This window comes from Pinus tabuliformis, chromosome 2_2 (genome assembly GCF_031772625.1).
Source record: "Pinus tabuliformis cultivar Carrire ecotype Pingquan chromosome 2_2, CPIR1, whole genome shotgun sequence".
NCBI lineage: Eukaryota > Viridiplantae > Streptophyta > Pinopsida > Pinales > Pinaceae > Pinus > Pinus tabuliformis.
Window position 1 is genome coordinate 799,509,365 of NC_142300.1, and position 19,777 is coordinate 799,529,141.

At 46.3% G+C, this 19,777-nt stretch overlaps 1 non-coding gene and 1 pseudogene across 1 annotated transcript; both read right to left on the bottom strand.

Annotated features, from left to right (window-relative positions):
• Positions 1 to 6,931: 6,931 nt before the first annotated feature.
• Positions 6,932 to 8,732, bottom strand: LOC149195148 (18S ribosomal RNA; annotated as a pseudogene).
• Positions 8,733 to 16,623: 7,891 nt separating this feature from the next.
• LOC149195149 (18S ribosomal RNA) lies at positions 16,624 to 18,436 on the bottom strand. Its single transcript, XR_016255465.1, has one exon. It is a non-coding gene; the product is annotated as an 18S ribosomal RNA (ribosomal RNA).
• Between the last annotated feature and the right edge of the window lie 1,341 nt (positions 18,437 to 19,777).

Consider the following 19,777-nt stretch of genomic DNA (forward strand, 5'->3'; position numbering starts at 1 on the left):
GCACCCTCCCACTTCAAAGGGCATTCCAAGCACTCTCTTACCGAGAGCCAGCCTGAACACCCATCAAGCCAAAGAGATGTCAAAATATCATGTAAAATTTTTATGCCTTGCACCTCTTGCATCCCAAGAAGGAAGCACACGCAACATGCCAAGGACATGGCAAACAAATGTGCAGACCTGCCAAGCCACAAAGCACCAAGGCCACTTTGGAGTTTGCATCCAGAGCCCAACCAATAAGAAAACGAGCGATCACTCACCCACTCCCTTAGAAATGCCTCCAAAGGCCTCCACGCCCCACACCGAGGCCACCTAGGAGTCCACCCAAACAACAGCAGCAGTGGACTGCAATCATCCGATCACATGTGGTAGCCTCAATGCAAAGAAAACAAATGGAGGATGACCAACCACGTAACCTCTATATTATAAATGAGCCACAACCCTCCCCGCCCCACACCGAGGCCACCTAGGAATCCACCCAGACAGCAGCAACGATGGACCTCGATCTCTTTACCACCTACGGCAGCCTCGATGAGAAGGAAAAGGAAGGAAAATAAAAAGAGGACGGCCGAATGCACAAATCCTATCATAGAGAGGCCATACAAACCTCCCTGCACCCACACCGATGTCGCCTAGGAGTCCACCCGGACAACAGCAAAAGTGGACCTCGATCGGATGATCACCTTCAGCAGCCTCGACACAAAGGCAAGGTAAGTAAATCATACAAAACAAACCTATCCCGCAACCTCCCTTAGGAATGCCCCCCAACCCACCCCTCCCCGCACAAGGGCCACCTAGGAGTCCACTCGGACAGCAGCAACGATGGACCTCGATTGCATGATCGCATGCGGCACCGTCAATGCAGAGGAAACGGAAGGAAATAAAACAAGACCAACTGAGCCCACAACTTCTCTTAGAAATGCCCCCCGACCCTCCACGCCATGCACCAAGTCCACTTAGGAGTCCACCCGGACAGCAGCAAGGTGTACCCCGATCACTTGATCGCCTGCGGCAACCACGATGCGAAGGCAAAGGGGAAGAAAATAAATTCAAATCAAGAAGCTCACTACACAATACAAGAACACATATCCAAATAGGAGGAAGGATCAGGCAGCTCCACACCCCAAGCACCCTACGTACAGGTAACCTAGGAGATTTTCCATAGCTTTACCGACTGGACAATGAATAATTTTCCCCTACGGCCACCTCCACGCAAAGGAGGGAGGTCGAAGCATTCCACCTCGAAATCCTTCTTCCAGATAGCCCCCACCATCGATATAGCAAGCCTCCTCCCCGTTGGACCACAAGCGCATACACAATTGAAACAAGAAGTGTCCCCCAACCCTCCCCTCCCCGCAGAGAGGCTGCCTAGGAGCCCACCCGGACAACAGCAACAATGGACCTTGATTGCATGACTGCCTGTGGCAGCTGTTGAGTCTTGAAAATGTCATTCATTTCCATTACACTTTCACTATTATGTCCATTATATCACCTCCATTTTACCTCCATTTCACTACTATGTCACCACATTCATCCCACTTTCATTATCATTGGGCCACCTTTATGTTTTTCCAATCTTTATTATTTCTAAGCCTTCTAAGTGAATTTGTGGTTAAACATTAGAAAATAATGTGCATATGCTTATACCTAACAAACGGATTGATATTGTTGACATGTGTAGGTTGAAAGGAGGCTTCTAGAAGACCCTTATGTGGCACTCTAAGGCCAAATTCGAATTTGAGTGGAAAGAATCATGGGATCATGAGGATATGTGTCACATCTCCTAATTGCATTGTAACTCTAAGAAGACATGTGTCTTATCAGTTCCTATTTTGATTAGGACTCTAGAGGTAGAGGGAGAGATTCATGGATTCTCATTAATGAGATGGCTCTCATATTTTTGTATAAATAGGAGATCTCTCTCCTTCATTTGTTAGTCCTTTTTAGATTAGAGCTTAGCTTGTTAGTCTTTTAGCTTGTGAGTTCTTAGCTTGGAGTTTGTAGTTCTTCCTTGATGGCTTTTGAAAGCTTTGGAGAGCTTTGTTGTACTTTGTAATTTTGAAGAATTTGAATAAAGCTTTGATGTTCTCAACATGGAAGGAGATGTGAAGTAGATGTCATGGAGCATATTAGAATGTAAGGTAGAGTAGATTTCATTTTGTAATTTTTCTTTGATTTCATTATGTCATTTAATTGCTTTCAAGTTTGATAGATTAGATTTTTCATTCATGCAAGTGTGTTCAACTGGTTGATTGTAGGTTAGTAATGCACATAGCTTTTTAATGACTAATGACATGACGGAATCATCTTGTCCTTCTGCTGATTTTTTTTTTTTGAGTTCTAATTCCAGCATTGTTATTTCAATCAGTTTTGTTTTTCTCATTTACTTTCCTGCAATTTAGATATCGTATTACTCAACTTGTTCATGATTGCTTCCCATAAGTTAGATTGAGTTGAAGGGTAAAGGATCAGAAGAGTTGAATTAGTGTGATTAGTTTCCTTTATGCAATTTAATTTCTTGCAATTTAGATATCATATTTCTTAACTTGTTCACGATTGCTTCCCATAAGGTAGATTGAGCTGAAGGGTAAAGGATTAGAAGAGTTGAAGTAGTGTGATCAGTTTCCTTTATGCAATTTAATTTCTTGCAATTTAGATATCATATTGCTTAACTTGTTCATGATTGCTTCCCATAAGATAGATTGAGCTGAAGGGTAAAGGATCAGAAGGGTTGAAGTAGTGTGATGAATTAGTTGCTTTGCTTTCAATCTTTGAGTTGCTTTAAGTTCATTTTTTACTTTCTTTTTCATACAGCAGCAAGGATACTGGGTTTGATAGTCACTAGCTCATTGATTGGTTGTTGCATTCCATTTTGATTGAAGTAGCTGCATATTTACACTTTTCTTCAAGTACTAATTCCACCAATAACATGTTTTGAGATCTTTTGAAGTGCTAAAGTTTTGGAAGTTACCATTAGGGACTTAGGCCTTAGGCCTTCTCTTTAAATCTCTATCCATACTTGTCCTTTAAAAGTATTATTAAGACCTTAGAATAGGATTTCCATTTGCATTAGACACTTTAGGAAACCAACAAAAACAAAACCCCAAAACAAAATAAAATCTATAAAACAACGAAGTAAGAAAAAGGTTAACTAAGCACATATGGTGCACCACACTTCTTCAGTTTACGATACCCGGATTGATAATTTATGTAGAGAAATTTAAGACGTTAAATTGACTAGACAACAGCCTCAATGCAAAGGAAACAGAAGGAACAAAAAAACAATACCAACCGAGCCCACAAGATCTCTTAGAAATGTGCCCCCCGACCCTCCACGCCATGCACCAAGGCCACCTAGGAGTCCACCCAGACAGTAGCAATGGTGGACCTCGATCACTTGACCGCCTGCGACAACCACGATGTGAAGGAAAAGGAAGGAAATAAATGCAAATCAAGAGGCTCGCTACACAATACAAGAACATATCCAAACAGGAGGAGGGATCAGGCAGCTCCGCACCCCACGCACCCTATGTACAGGCAACCTAGGAGATTTCCCACAGCTTTACTGACTAGACGATGAATAATTTTCCCCTACGGCCACCTCCACGCAAAGGAGGGAGGTCGAAGCATTCCACCTCAAAATACTTCTTTCAGATAGCCCCCACCATCTATGTAGCAAGCCTCCTCCTCGTTGGACCATGAGCGCATACACAATTGAAACAAAAAGTGCCCCCCAACCCTCCCCTCCCCACATAGGGGCTACCAAGGAATCCACCCGGATAGCAACAACGATTGACCTCGATCGCATGATCTCCTACGGTAGCCTCAATGCAGAGGAAACAGAAGGAAATAAAACAAGGCCAACCAAACCCACAACCTCTCTTAGAAATGCCCCCCGACTCTCCATGCCACGCATCGAGGCCACCTAGGAGTCCACATGGACAGCAGCAACGGTGGACCTCGATCAATTGATCGCCTGCGGCAACCACGATGCAAAGGCAAAGGGGAAGGAAATAAATGCAAATCAAGAGGCTCGCTACACAATAAAAGAACGCATATCCAAACAGGAGGAGGGATCGGGCAGCTTCACATCCCACACACCGTATGTACAGGCAACCTAGGAGACTTCCCACAGCTTTACAGACTGGACGATGAATAATTTTCCCCTACAGCCACCTCCACGCAAAGGAGGGAGGTCGAAGTATTGCACCTCGAAATACTTCTTCCAGATAGCCCCCATAATCGATGTAGCAAGCCTCCTCCCTGTTGGACAATGAGCGCATACATAATTGAAACAACAAGTGCCCCCCAACCCTCCCCTCCTCGCAGAGAGGCCACCTAGGAGTCCACCCAGAAAGCAGCAACGATGGACCTCGATCACATGATCGTCTGTGACAACCTCAATGCAAAGGAAACAGAAGGAAACAAAACAACAAGACCAACCGAGCCCACAACCTCTCTTAGAAATGTGCCCCCCGACCCTCCACGCCATGCACCGAGGCCACCTAGGAGTCCACCCGGACAACAGCAACGGTGGACCTCGATCACTTGACCACCTGCGACAACCACGATGTGAAGGCAAAGGAAGGAAATAAATGCAAATAAATAGGCTCGCTACACAATACAAGAACATATCAAAACAGGAGGAGGGATCGACATCTCTGCACCCCCGCACCCTACATACAGGCAACCTAGGAGATTTCCAACAGCTTTATCGACTGGACAATGAATACTTTTCCCCTACGGCCACCTCCACGCAAAGGAGGGAGGTTGAAGCATTCCACCTCGAAATCCTTCTTCTAGATTGCCCCCACCATCGACATAGCAGGCCTCTTCCCATTGGACTAGGAGTGCATACACAATTGAAACAACAAATGCCATTAAACGTTGTGACTTAACATTTCCATCAACATGCATGCCCTTGCAAAAAGGGGGGAACTGCAGGGGATGGCAATCAAGAAGGATTAGGGTGGCCACCTTGGAAACTCGCACTTCTTTTCGTCCTTCCCGAACACCAATCCACAAGAATCTCACCTTTTCTCTGTAAAGCTAGGCGCTGAAAGGAAGAAGGGAAGAAAACAATGTGAAAGAAAGAGAAATATCAAACGTGTCTACTGGCTCACAGGGGGAGGCTCAAACAGAGAACAAGCTTCCCCACCCCCGTGCTTTCGTAAAAAGGGGGGGAACTGCAGGGGACGGTGATTGAGAAGGACTAGGGTGACCACCCTTGGAACTCGCACTGCTTTTCGTCCTTCCTGAACACCAATCCACAATAATCCCACCTTTTCTTCGTAAAGCTAAGGGGCCAAAAGTAAGAAGGGAAGAAAACAACAGGAAAGCAAGAGATATCAAACATGGCTACCGGCTCACAAGGGGAGGCTCAAACAGAGAACAAGCTTCCCAAACCCCGCGCCTTCGGAAAAGGGGGGAACTACAGGGGACGACGATCGAGAAGGACTAGGGTGGCCACCCTGGGAACTCGCACTACTTTTCGTCCTTCCCAAACACCAATCCACAACAATCCCACCTCTCCTCAGTAAAGCTGGGGCCGAAAGGAAGAAGTGAAGAAAACAACACCAAAGAAACAAAGATCCCAAGAAAAGAGAGAAGCTCAACAGTACGCCGAGTAGATGTCCGCTAACCAAAAAGGCATCCCACCTCTTCACACCCTCCCACATGCATTCAGCACAACACCCTTTCTAGCTTTACAACATAGCAAACAACCAAGCAAATAAATCACAACCTAAAATTGACCAATAGAAAAGACAAGGGCCACGATGAGACCAGTGTCTAGAGCACGTCACTGAGAGGCAAACAACCCCCCAACCCAGTGGCACAAGGCTTCAAACGACAAATAGATTGATGCCAATAACACAAACCCACCCCACTATTGCACCCCTCCATGTACAAAACACCCAACAACCTTTCTAGTGAGAAAGTCAACGGGGGTCAAAGAATCAAACTCCAAAGAGGAGTTGTCATGAGCCAACACTCAACGCTGGAGAAAGTCGTGGGCCACAAATACATCGATGGTGCAAGGCCACTAGAGAGAGGGACATTCGCAAATCGCACACCACGAAACAAAGAAATGACACAACTCCCACAAAAAACACACAATCCAAAGGGAGGAACAAAGACACAACCCGCTACTTCTTTTTCCCTTAGAAGGGGACTGGCTCAAGAGAGGACGAGGAATTCCCTCAACGGCAAAGGCACGAGATAAGATTGGCACCCTCATGCCCGTCGGCGGGGAAAATTGCGATCTCGATGGAGCTCAGATCGAGGGATGGGTTTTTCATTACCTGGACACCCAACCCTTCTGCGACGACATGTCTAGGAATGGTCGGGAGGGACTAGGGTGGCTAGCCCAACCGGTTGAACCACTCTTCATCCATCCCATACTCACCACACCCCAAAAATCTCTCCTCAGGGAAGGCTTGAGCTACCAAGCACGCGCGCAACCACTCTGTTGACCCAACCACCAGCGAAAAACTCACCCAAGCAACACATCAACTACCGCCGCCTTTTCGAGAGAACCAACTATGGAAGCCCGCACCCTTGGCCCATGCCTTCCAACGAACAAAATACTGAGCATCGCCACTACGGATGAGTCTGAATTTATCCATCATATTTATCAAGCACCTCAACTCTGCAGCAACCATGGCCGGCCGAACAGAACGTCGAAAGGGCTCCCAAGAAACAAGCTTTCGAGCCCCCTGCAGAAACATATTGGGGGGAAGAAAAACAAAGGATGGGTGGGACAAGCACAAGCATGGGTTGCAATCACACACGAAAAAACAAGCGTTACCTCGAGAAAAGCAACCAACAATGTTCCTTCCAAACACCAAACCCGCTCCCCTAGAGACGCACCACAAAGTCCTACATTGCAATCGAAACCCAACCAGCCCGAAGCAAAAAAGAAAACCCCTGTTATCAATGATCCTACCGTAGTTTCACCTACGGTAACCTTGTTACGACTTCTCCTTCCTCTAAATGATAAGGTTCAATGAACTTCTCATGAAGTTAATGGAGGTGAACCACCATCGTCGATGCAATCCGAACACTTCACCAGATCATTCAATCGGTAGGAGTGACGGGCGGTGTGTACAAAGGGTAGGGACATAGTCAACATGAGTTGATGGCACGCGCTTACTAGGAATTCCTCATTGAAGACCAATATTTGCAATGGTCTATCCCCATCATGATGAAATTTGAGAATATTTCTTGATCCTCTCGAACCAGGAATAAAAACGCGTTGGCTTTATCAGTGTAGCATGCGTGCGGCCGAGAACATCTAATGGCATCACAAACCTGTTATATCCTCAAACTTCCATGGCCTAAACGGCCATAGTCCCTCTAAGAAGTTGGCCGCGAAGGGGAACCTCCGCATAGCTAGTTAGTAGGTTGAGGTCTCGTTTGTTATCAGAATTAACCAGACAAATCGCTCCACCAACTAAGAACAACCATGCACCACGACCCATAGAATCAAGAAAGAGATCTCATTCTGTCAATCCTTACTATGTCTAGACCTGGTAAGTTTCCTCGTGTTGAGTCAAATTAAGCCGCAGGCTCCACTCCTGGTGGTGCCCTTCTGTCAATTCCTTTAAGTTTCAGCCTTGTGACCATACTCCCCCCTGAACCCAAGCACTTTGATTTCTCAGAAGGTGTTGGCGGAGTCCTTAGAGCAACATCCACCGATCCCTGGTCAGCATCATTTATGGTTGAGACTAGGACGGTATCTGATCGTCTTCGAGCCCCCAACTTTTGTTCTTATTAATGAAAACATCCTTGGAAAATGCTTTCGTAGTGGTCTGTCTTTCATAAATCCAAGAATTTCACCTCTGAAAATGAAATACGAATGCCCCCGACAGTCCCTATTAATCATTACTCCGGTCCCGAAGGCCAACACAATAGGACCAGACTCTTATCACGTTATTCCATGATAATGTATTCAAAGCATAAGCTTGCTTTGAGCACTCTAATTTTTTCAAAGTAACAGCGTCGAAACTGCGACCCAGCCAATTAAGGGCAGGAGCACGCTGCCGACAAAAGGGATGGAAGGGCAGGTGCACACTGAGTAGGAAGACCGACCTTTACGACCCAAGATCCAACTACGAGATTTTTAACTGCAACAACTTAAATATACGCTATTGGAGCTGGAATTACTGCGGCTGCTGGAACATGAGTTTCCCTCCAATGGATCCTCGTTAAGGGATTTAGATTGTACTCATTCCAATTACCAGTCACTCGATGAGCCTAGTATTGTTATTTATTGTCACTACCTCCCCATGTCAGGATTGGGTAATTTGCACGCCTGCTACCTTCCTTGGATGTGGTAGTTGTTTCTCAGGCTCCCTCTCCTAATTCTCCGTCACCCATCACCACCATGGTAGGCCTCTATCCTACCATTGAAAGTTGATAGGGCAGAAATTTGAATGAAGCATCGCCAGCACAAGGGCTGTGCGATCCGTCGAGTTATCATGATTCATCAGAGAAGCAAGCAAGCCCACGCCAGCCTTTTATTAAAAAATGCATCCCTTCCAAAGAGTCGAGACTTGGTGCATGTATTAGCTCTAGAATTACTATGGTTATCCAAGTAGTATGGTACCATCAGAAAAACTATAATTGATTTAATGAGCCATCCGCAGTTTCACAGTCTGAATTAGTTCATACTTAGACATGCATGGCTTAATCTTTGAGACAAGCATATGACTACTGGTAGGATCAACCAGGTAGCACCCTCCCACTTCAAAGGGCATTCCAAGCGCTCTCTTACCGAGAGCCAGCCTGAACACCCATCAAGCCAAAGAGATGTCAAAATATCATGTAAAAATTTTATGCCTTGCACCTCTTGCATCCCAAGAAGGAAGCACACGCAACATGCCAAGGACATGGCGAACAAATGGGCAGACCTGCCAAGCCACAAAGCACCAAGGCCACTTGGGAGTTTGCATCCAGAGCCCAACCAATAAGAAAACGAGCGATCACTCACCCACTCCCTTAGAAATGCCTCCAAAGGCCTCCACGCCCCACACCGAGGCCACCTAAGAGTCCAACCAAACAACAGCAGCAGTGGACTGCAATCATCCGATCACATGCGGTAGCCTCAATGCAAAGGAAACAAATGGAGGATGACCAACCACGTAACCTCTATATTATAAATGAGCCACAACCCTCCCCGCCCCACACCGAGGCCACCTAGGAATCCACCCGGACAGCAGCAACGATGGACCTCGATCTCTTTACCACCTACGGCAGCCTCGATGCGAAGGAAAAGGAAGGAAAATAAAAAGAGGACGACCGAATGCACAAATCCTATCATAGAGAGGCCATACAAACCTCCCTGCACCCGCACCGATGTCGCCTAGGAGTCCACCCGGACAAAAAAAAAATTGGACCTCGATCAGATGATCTCCTTCAGCAGCCTCGACACAAAGGAAAGGTAAGTAAATCATACAAAACAAACCGATCCCGCAACCTCCCTTAGGAATGCCCCCCAACCCACCCCTCCCCGCACAGGGGCCACCTAGGAGTCCACTCGGACAGCAGCAACGATGGACCTCGATCGCATGATCGCATGCGGCACCGTCAATGCAGAGGAAACGGAAGGAAATAAAACAAGACCAACTGAGCCCACAACTTCTCTTAGAAATGCCCCCTGACCCTCCACGCCATGCACCAAGTCCACTTAGGAGTCCACCCGGACAGCAGCAAGGTGGACCCCGATCACTTGACCGCCTGCGGCAACCACGATGCGAAGGCAAAGGGGAAGAAAATAAATGCAAATCAAGAAGCTCACTACACAATACAAGAACACATATCCAAATAGGAGGAAGGATCAGGCAGCTCCACACCCCAAGCACCCTACGTACAGGTAACCTAGGAGATTTTCCATAGCTTTACCGACTGGACGATGAATAATTTTCCCCTACGGCCACCTCCACGCAAAGGAGGGAGGTCGAAGCATTCCACCTCGAAATCCTTCTTCCAAATAGCCCCCACCATCGATATAGCAAGCCTCCTCCCCATTGGACCACAAGCGCATACACAATTGAAACAACAAGTGTCCCCCAACCCTCCCCTCCCCGCAGAGAGGCTGCCTAGGAGTCCACCCGGACAACAGCAACAATGGACCTTGATTGCATGACTGCCTGTGGCAGCTGTTGAGTCTTGAAAATGTCATTCATTTCCATTACACTTTCACTATTATGTCCATTATATCACCTCCATTTTACCTCCATTTCACTACTATGTCACCACATTCATCCCACTTTCATTATCATTGGGCCACCTTTATGTTTTTCCAATCTTTATTATTTCTAAGCCTTCTAAGTGAATTTGTGGTTAAACATTAGAAAATAATGTGCATATGCTTATACCTAACAAATGGATTGATATTGTTGACATGTGTAGGTTGAAAGGAGGCTTCTAGAAGACCCTTATGTGGCACTCTAAGGCCAAATTCGAATTTGAGTGGAAAGAATCATGGGATCATGAGGATATGTGTCACATCTCCTAATTGCAATGTAACTCTAAGAAGACATGTGTCTTATCAGATCCTATTTTGATTAGGACTCTAGAGGTAGAGGGAGAGATTCATGGATTCTCATTAATGAGATGGCTCTCATCTTTTTGTATAAATAGGAGATCTCTCTCCTTCATTTGTTAGTCCTTTTTAGATTAGAGCTTAGCTTGTTAGTCTTTTAGCTTGTGAGTTCTTAGCTTGGAGATGTAGTTCTTCCTTGATGGCTTTTGAAAGCTTTGGAGAGCTTTGTTGTACTTTGTAATTTTGAAGAATTTGAATAAAGCTTTGATGTTCTCAACATGGAAGGAGATGTGAAGTAGATGTCATGGAGCATATTAGAATGTAAGGTAGAGTAGATTTCATTTTGTAATTTTTCTTTGATTTCATTATGTCATTTAATTGCTTTCAAGTTTGATAGATTAGATTTTTCATTCATGCAATTTTAATTCATGCAAGTGTGTTCAACCGGTTGATTGTAGGTTAGTAATGCACATAGCTTTTTAATGACTAATGACATGACGGAATCATCTTGTCCTTCTGCTGATTTTTTTTTTTGAGTTCTAATTCCAGCATTGTTATTTCAATCAGTTTTGTTTTTCTCATTTACTTTCCTGCAATTTAGATATCGTATTACTCAACTTGTTCATGATTGCTTCCCATAAGTTAGATTGAGTTGAAGGGTAAAGGATCAGAAGAGTTGAAGTAGTGTGATTAGTTTCCTTTATGCAATTTAATTTCTTGCAATTTAGATATCATATTGCTTAACTTGTTCATGATTGCTTCCCATAAGGTAGATTGAGCTGAAGGGTAAAGGATTAGAAGAGTTGAAGTAGTGTGATTAGTTTCCTTTATGCAATTTAATTTCTTGCAATTTAGATATCATATTGCTTAACTTGTTCATGATTGCTTCCCATAAGATAGATTGAGCTGAAGGGTAAAGGATCAGAAGGGTTGAAGTAGTGTGATGAATTAGTTGCTTTGCTTTCAATCTTTGAGTTGCTTTAAGTTCATTTTTTACTTTCTTTTTCATACAGCAGCAAGGATACTGGGTTTGATAGTCACTATCTCATTGATTGGTTTTTGCATTCCATTTTGATTGAAGTAGCTGCATATTTACACTTTTCTTCAAGTACTAATTCCACCAATAACATGTTTTGAGATCTTTTGAAGTGCTAAAGTTTTGGAAGTTACCATTAGGGACTTAGGCCTTAGGCCTTCTCTTTAAATCTCTATCCATACTTGTCCTTTAAAAGTATTATTAAGACCTTAGAATAGGATTTCCATTTGCATTAGACACTTTAGGAAACCAGCAAAAACAAAACCCCAAAACAAAATAAAATCTATTAAACAACGAAGTAAGAAAAAGGTTAACTAAGCACATATGGTGCACCACACTTCTTCAGTTTACGATACCCGGATTGATAATTAATGTAGAGAAATTTAAGACGTTAAATTGACTAGACAACAGCCTCAATGCAAAGGAAACAGAAGGAAACAAAACAACAATACCAACTGAGCCCACAAGATCTCTTAGAATTGTGCCCCCCGACCCTCCACGCCATGCACCAAGGCCACCTAGGAGTCCACCCAGACAGTAGCAACGGTGGACCTCGATCACTTGACCGCCTGGGACAACCACGATGTGAAGGCAAAGGAAGGAAATAAATGCAAATCAAGAGGCTCGCTATACAATACAAGAACATATCCAAACAGGAGGAGGGATCAGGCAGCTTCGCACCCCACGCACTCTATGTACAGGCAACCTAGGAGATTTCCCACAGCTTTACTGACTAGACGATGAATAATTTTCCCCTACGGCCACCTCCTTTTCGTCGAAGCGTTCCACCTCAAAATACTTCTTCCAGATAGCCCCCACCATCTATGTAGCAAGCCTCCTCCTCGTTGGACCATGAGCGCATACACAATTGAAACAAAAAGTGCCCCCCAACCCTCCCCTCCCCACATAGGGGCTACCAAGGAGTCCACCCAGATAGCAACAACGATTGACCTCGATCGCATGATTGCCTACGGTAGCCTCAATGCAGAGGAAACAAAAGGAAATAAAACAAGACCAACCAAACCCACAACCTCTCTTAGAAATGCCCCCCGACTCTCCATGCCACGCATTGAGGCCACCTAGGAGTCCACATGGACAGCAGCAACGGTGGACCTCGATCAATTGACCGCCTGCGGCAACCACGATGCAAAGGCAAAGGGGAAGGAAATAAATGCAAATCAAGAGGCTCTCTACACAATAAAAGAACACATATCCAAACAGGAGGAGGGATCGGGCAACTTCACACCCCACACACCGTATGTACAAGCAACCTAGGAGACTTCCCACAGCTTTACAGACTGGACGATGAATAATTTTCCCCTACAGCCACCTCCACGCAAAGGAGGGAGGTCGAAGTATTGCACCTTGAAATACTTCTTCCAGATAGCCCCCATAATCGATGTAGCAAGCCTCCTCCCTGTTGGACAATGAGCGCATACATAATTGAAACAACAAGTGCCCCCCAACCCTCCCCTCCTCGCAAAGAGGCCACCTAGGAGTCCACCCAGAAAGCAGCAACGATGGACCTCGATCACATGATCACCTGCGACAACCTCAATGCAAAGGAAACGGAAGGAAACAAAACAACAAGACCAACCGAGCCCACAACCTCTCTTAGAAATGTGCCCCCCGACCCTCCACGCCACGCACCGAGGCCACCTAGGAGTCCACCCGGACAGCAGCAACGCTGGACCTCGATCACTTGACCACCTGCGACAACCACGATATGAAGGCAAAGGAAGGAAATAAATGCAAATAAATAGGCTCGCTACACAATACAAGAACATATCCAAACAGGAGGAGGGATCGGCAGCTCTGCACCCCCCGTACCCTACATACAGGTAACCTAGGAGATTTCCAACAGCTTTATCGACTGGACAATGAATACTTTTCCCCTACGGCCACCTCCACGCAAAGGAGGGAGGTTGAAGCATTCCACCTCAAAATCCTTCTTCCAGATTGCCCCCACCATCGACATAGCAAGCCTCTTCCCATTGGACTAGGAGTGCATACACAATTGAAACAACAAATGCCATTAAACGTTGTGACTTAACATTTCCAACCGCAAAATCCTTCCACGCACGCAAGATGCAAGGGAAAAGCTGACCCCTCGATCAAACATATGGGCCAAGACATCTATCAAAACCTCAAATCCAACGTAACCACGAATGATGTGCACTTTGAAAGGAATGCCAACCCTTGACTTTACAATAAGGATAACAACACCTCACATCGCCCAACGGAAAAAGCAAGTAAGAGGGAGGGGTAGGTGGTTTACAACTAAAACCCTTCCACGCCCCTCTTAAATGTATGCATCTCAACTGACAATGCCAACATGGAAAGAGTACAAGCACAAGACACCAGCACCATAAATAGCCAAACAATGAAGAGGCTAGCCATCACAAGGAGCCACACCACAACAACCCATATAACTCCCAAAATTTGGAGCAGAAGGGGAATTGTTCACATAAGCCTCCCGGGACAAGCATGGCCAACATTACCACTCATGTGCTACTGAGTAGGTATGGAGAGAAGATGAAAATTAGCCACCCTACAAATGACCCAAGGCCATTCTTGAGGCAATCCTAAAAAACCAACTCAATTACCAACCCACCTTTCACAAGAAAAGAAAAACCCTCCACACCAAATAGGGAGGATGTGAACAATATAACGAGGAGCCAATTTCAGTGGAGCCACAAATGGCTGCCCAGCCCAATCAAAATTCTCTATTCGTAACAACCGAGGGGCACACTAGTGACATAGGCACAACGGAGTTTTGGGGCTTCCATCTGGGACTGCAACAATGAAGGCTCAAAGGAGTGCCAAGAAAATTTTAAACATTCTTATCGTTGGGATGGGAAAGAGGGACAGGGATGAGCATGGCCCACATTACCACTCATGTGCTACCGAGTGGGGATGGAGAGAAGACGAAAATTGGCCACCCTACAAATGACCCAAGGCCATCATTCGGGAAAATCCGACAAAGCAACTCGATTACCAACCCACCTTTCACACGGAAAGAAAACCTGTCACTCGTATCTTCTAGAGGGGCACGAGGGAGACCAGGATGAGCCAAGGAGCCACACCACAACAGCCCATACAACTCCAACAACTTAGAGAGTAGAAGGGGAATTGTTCCCATATGCCTCCCGGGACGAGCATGGCCAACATTACCGCTCATGCGCTACCGAGTGGGGATGGAGAGATGATGAAAATCAGACACCCTACAAACGAACCAAGGCCATCATTCAAGAAAAGGTGAAAACACAACTCGATTACCAACCCACCTTTCACACGGAAAGAAAACCTGTCACTGGTATCATCTGGAGGGGAACAAGGGGACCAAGACAAGCCAGGGAGCCAAACCACAACAACCCCTACAGCTCCAAGAACTTAGAGAGCAATTGTCGACATATGCCTCCCAGGATAAGCATGGGAAACATTATCGCTCATGCACTACCGAGTGGGGATGGAGAGAATATGAAAATCGGCCACCCTACAAACGAACCAAGGCCATCATTCAGGCAAACGTGAAAACACAACTCGATTACCAACCCACCTTTCACACGGAAAGAAAACCTGTCGCTAGTGTCATCTGGAGGTGCATGAGGGGGACTAGGACGAGCCAAGGATCCACACCACAATAGCCCATACAGCCCCAAGAACTTGGAGAGCGGAAGTGGAATTGTTCACATATGCCTCCCAGGATGAGCGTGGGCAACATTACCGCTCATGCGTTACCGAGTGGGGATGGAGAGAAGATGAAAATCAGCCGCCCTACAAACAACCCAAGGCCATCATTTAGGCAAATGCAAAAACACAACTTGATTACCAACCCACCTTTCACATGGAAAGAAAACCTATCGCTGGTATCATTTGGAGGGGAACGAGGGGACCAGGATGAGCCAGGGAGCCACACCACAACAGCTCATACATCTCCAAGAACTTGGAGAGCGGAAGGGGAATTGTTCACATATGCCTCCCAAGATGAGCATGGCCAACATTACCGCTCATGCGCTACCAAGTGGGGATGGAGAGAAGATGAAAATCGGCCGCCCTAAAAATGACCCAAGGTGATCGTTCAAGCAAACGTGAAAACACAACTCAATTTCCAACCCACCTTTCACATGGAAAGAAATCCTATCGCTAGTATCATCTGGAGGGGCACGAGGGGACCAGGACGAGCCAAGGAGCCACACCACAACAACCCATACATTTCAAGGAACTTGGAGAGTGGAAGGGGAATTGTTCACATATGCCTCCAAGGACGAGCATGGCCAACATTACCGGTCATGTGCTACCGAGTGGGGATGGAGAGAAGATGAAAATCGGCCACCCTACAAACGACCTAAGGCCATCCTTCAAGCAAAGCTGAAAAAACAACTCGATTACCAACCCACCTTTCACACGGAAAGAAAACCTCACTGGTATGATCTGGAGGGGCACGAGGGGACCAAGACAAGCCAGGGAGCCACACCACAATAGCCCATACAGCTCCAAGAACTTGGAGAGCGAAAGGGGAATTGTTCACATGTGCCTCCCAGGATGATCATGGCCAACATTACCGCTCATGCACTACTAACCCAACCACCAGCGAAAATTCTCACCCAAGCAACACATCAACTACGGCCGCCTTTTCGAGAGAACTGACAATGGAAGCCTACACCCTTGGCCCATGCCTTCTAACGAACAAAAGACCGAGCACCGCTGCTACAAATGATTCCAAATTTATCCATCGTATTTACCAAGCACCTAAACTCTGCAGCAACCATGCCCAGCCGAACAGATCGTCGGAAGGGCTCCCAAGAAACAAGCTTTCGAACCCCCTGCAGAAACACATTCGGGGGAAGAAAAACAAAGGATGGGTGGGACAAGCACAAGCATGGCTTGTAAGCACACATGAAAAAACAAGCGTTACCTCGAGACAAGAAACCAACAATGTTCCCGCCAAACACCAAACCCGCTCCCCTAGAGACGCACCACAAAGTCCCACATTGCAATCTAAAGCCAACCAGCCCGAACCAAAAAAGAAAACCCCTGCTATCAATGATCCTACCACAGGTTCACCTACGGTGACCTTGTTACGACTTCTCCTTCCTCTAAATCATAAGGTTCAATGAACTTCTCACGACGTCGATGGTGGTGAACCACCATCGTAGACGCAATCCGAACACTTCACCGGATCATTCAATCAGTAGGAGCAACGGGCGGTGTGTACAAAGGGCAGGGACGTAGTCAACACGAGTTGATGACACGCGCTTACTAGGAATTCCTTGTTGAAGACCAATAATTGCAATGGTCTATCCCCATCACGATGAAATTTGAGAATATTTCCCGATCCTCTCAAACCAAGAATAAAAACTCGTTGGCTGCATCAGTGTACCATGCGTGCGGACCAGAACATCTAAGGGCATTACAGACCTGTTATTGCCTCAAACTTCCATGGCCTAAACGACTATAGTCCCTCTAAGAATCTAGTCGTGAAGGGGAACCTCCGCGTAGCTAGTTAGTAGGCTGAGGTCTCGTTCATTATCCGAATTAACTAGACAAATTGCTCCACCAACTAAGAACGACCACGCACCACCACCCATAGAATCAAGAAAGAGCTCTCAATCTATCAATCCTTACTATGTCTGGACCTGGTAAGCTTCCCTGTGTTGAGTAAAATTAAGTCGCACGCTACACTCTTGGTGGTGTCCTTCCGTCAATTCCTTTAAGTTTCAGCCTTGCGACCATAATCCCCCCGCAACCCAAACACTCTGATTTCTCAGAAGGTGCTTGTGGAGTCCTTAGAGCAACATCCGCCTATCCCTGGTTGGCATCGTTTATGGTTGAGACTAGGGCAGTATCTGATTGTCTTTGAGCCCCCAACTTTCGTTCTTGATTAATGAAAACATCCTTGGAAAATGCTTTCGCAGTGGTCCATCTTTCATAAATCCAAGAATTTCACCTCTGACAATGAAATACGAATGCCCTCGACAGTCCCTATTAATCATTACTCTGGTCCCGAAGGCCAACACAATAGGACCAAACTCCTATCACGTTATTCCATGCTAATGTATTTAGAGCATAAGCTTGCTTTGTGCACTATAATTTTTTCAAAGTAACAGCGCCGAAACTGCAACCCAGCCAATTAAGGCCAGGAGCACGCCGCCAACAAAAGGGACGGAAGGGAAGGTGCACACCGAGTAGGCGGACCGACCTTTACGACCCAAAATTCAACTACGAACTTTTTAACTGCAACAACTTAAATATACACTATTGGAGCTGGAATTACCGCGGCTGCTGGCACCAGACTTTCCCTACAATGGATCCTTGTTAAGGGATTTATATTGTACTCATTCCAATTACTAGACTTGATGAGCCCAATATTGTTATTTATTGTCACTACCTCCCCATGTCAAGATTGGGTAATTTGCACGCCTACTGCCTTCCTTGGATGTGGTAGCCATTTCTCAGGCTCCCTCTCTGGAATCGAACCCTAATTCTCTGTCACCCGTCACCACCATGGTAGGCCTCTATCCTACCATCGAAACTTGATAGGGCAGAAATTTAAATGAAGCATCGCCAGCACAAGGGCTGTGCGATCCGTCGAGTTATCATGATTCACCGGAGAAACAGGCAAGCCCGCGCCGGCCTTTTATCTAAAAAATGCATCCCTTCCAAAGATTCGGGACTTGGTGCACGTATTATCTCTAGAATTACTACGGTTATCCGAGTAGTATGCTACCATCAAAAAAACTATAATTTATTTAATGAGACATCCACAATTTCACAGTCTGAATTAGTTCATACTTAGACATGCATGGCTTAATATTTGAGACAAGGATATGACTACTGGCAGGATCAACCAGGTAGCACCCTCCCACTTCAAAGGGCATTCCAGGCGCTCTCTTACAAATAGCCAACCTGAACACCCATCAAGCCAAAGAGATGTCAAAATATCTTGTAAAACATTTATGCCTTGCACCTCTTGCATCCCAAGAAGGAAGCACACGCAACATGCCAAGGACATGGCAAACAAAAGGGCAGACTTACCAAGCCACAACGCACCAAGGCCACTCCAGAGTTTGCATCCATGGCCCAAAAAACAAGAAAATGAGCGATCACTCACCCACTCCCTTAGAAATTCCTCCAAAGGCCTCCACGCCCCGCACCGAGGCCACCTAGGAGTCCACCCAGACAACAGCAGCGGTGGACCTTGATCACCCGATCACCTGCGATAGCCTCTATGCAAAACAAACAAATCGAGGACGACAAACCACACAACCTCTATATTATAAATGAGCCACAACCCTCCCCACCTCGCACCGAGGCCACCTAGGAATCCACCCGGACAACAGCAATGATGGACCTCGATCTCCTGACCGCCTGCGGCAGCCTTGATACGAAGGGAAAGGAAGGAAAATAAAAAGAGGATGACCGACCCCAAAAATCCTATCATAGAGAGGCCATACATACCTCCCCGCGCCCACACTGATGCCACCTAGGAGTCCACCCGGACAGCAGCAACAATGGACCTTGATCGGATGATTGCCTGCGGCAACCTCGACACAAAGGCAAGGGAAGGAAATCATACAAGACAAACCAAGCCTGCAACCTCCCTTAGAAATGTCCCCCAACCCACCCTTCCCTGCACAGGGGCCACCTAGGATTCCACCCGGATAGCAGTGCAACAACCTCGACACAAAGGCAAGAGAAGGAAATCATACAAGACAAACCAAGCCCGAAACCTCCCTTAGAAATGTCCCCCAACCCACCCTTCCCTACACAGGGACCACCTAGGAGTCCACCCGGACAGCAGAAACGATGGACCTCGATCACATGATCACCTGCGACAGCCTCAATGCAGAGGAAATGGAAGAAAATAAAACAAGACCAACCGAGCCCACAACCTCTCTTAGAAATGCCCCCCGAACCACCACGCCACACACCGAGGCCACTTAGGAGTCCACCCGAACAACAACAACGGTGGACCTCGATCACTTGACCGCATGTGGAAACCACGATGCGAAGGCAAAGGGGAAGGAAATAAATGCAAATCAAGAGGCTCGCTACACAATACAAGAACACATATCCAAACAGTAGGAGGGATCGGACAGCTCCGCACCCCACGCACCCTACGTACGAGCAACCTAGGAGATTTCCCACAGCTTTACCGACCGGACGATGAATAATTTTCCCCTATGGCCACCTCC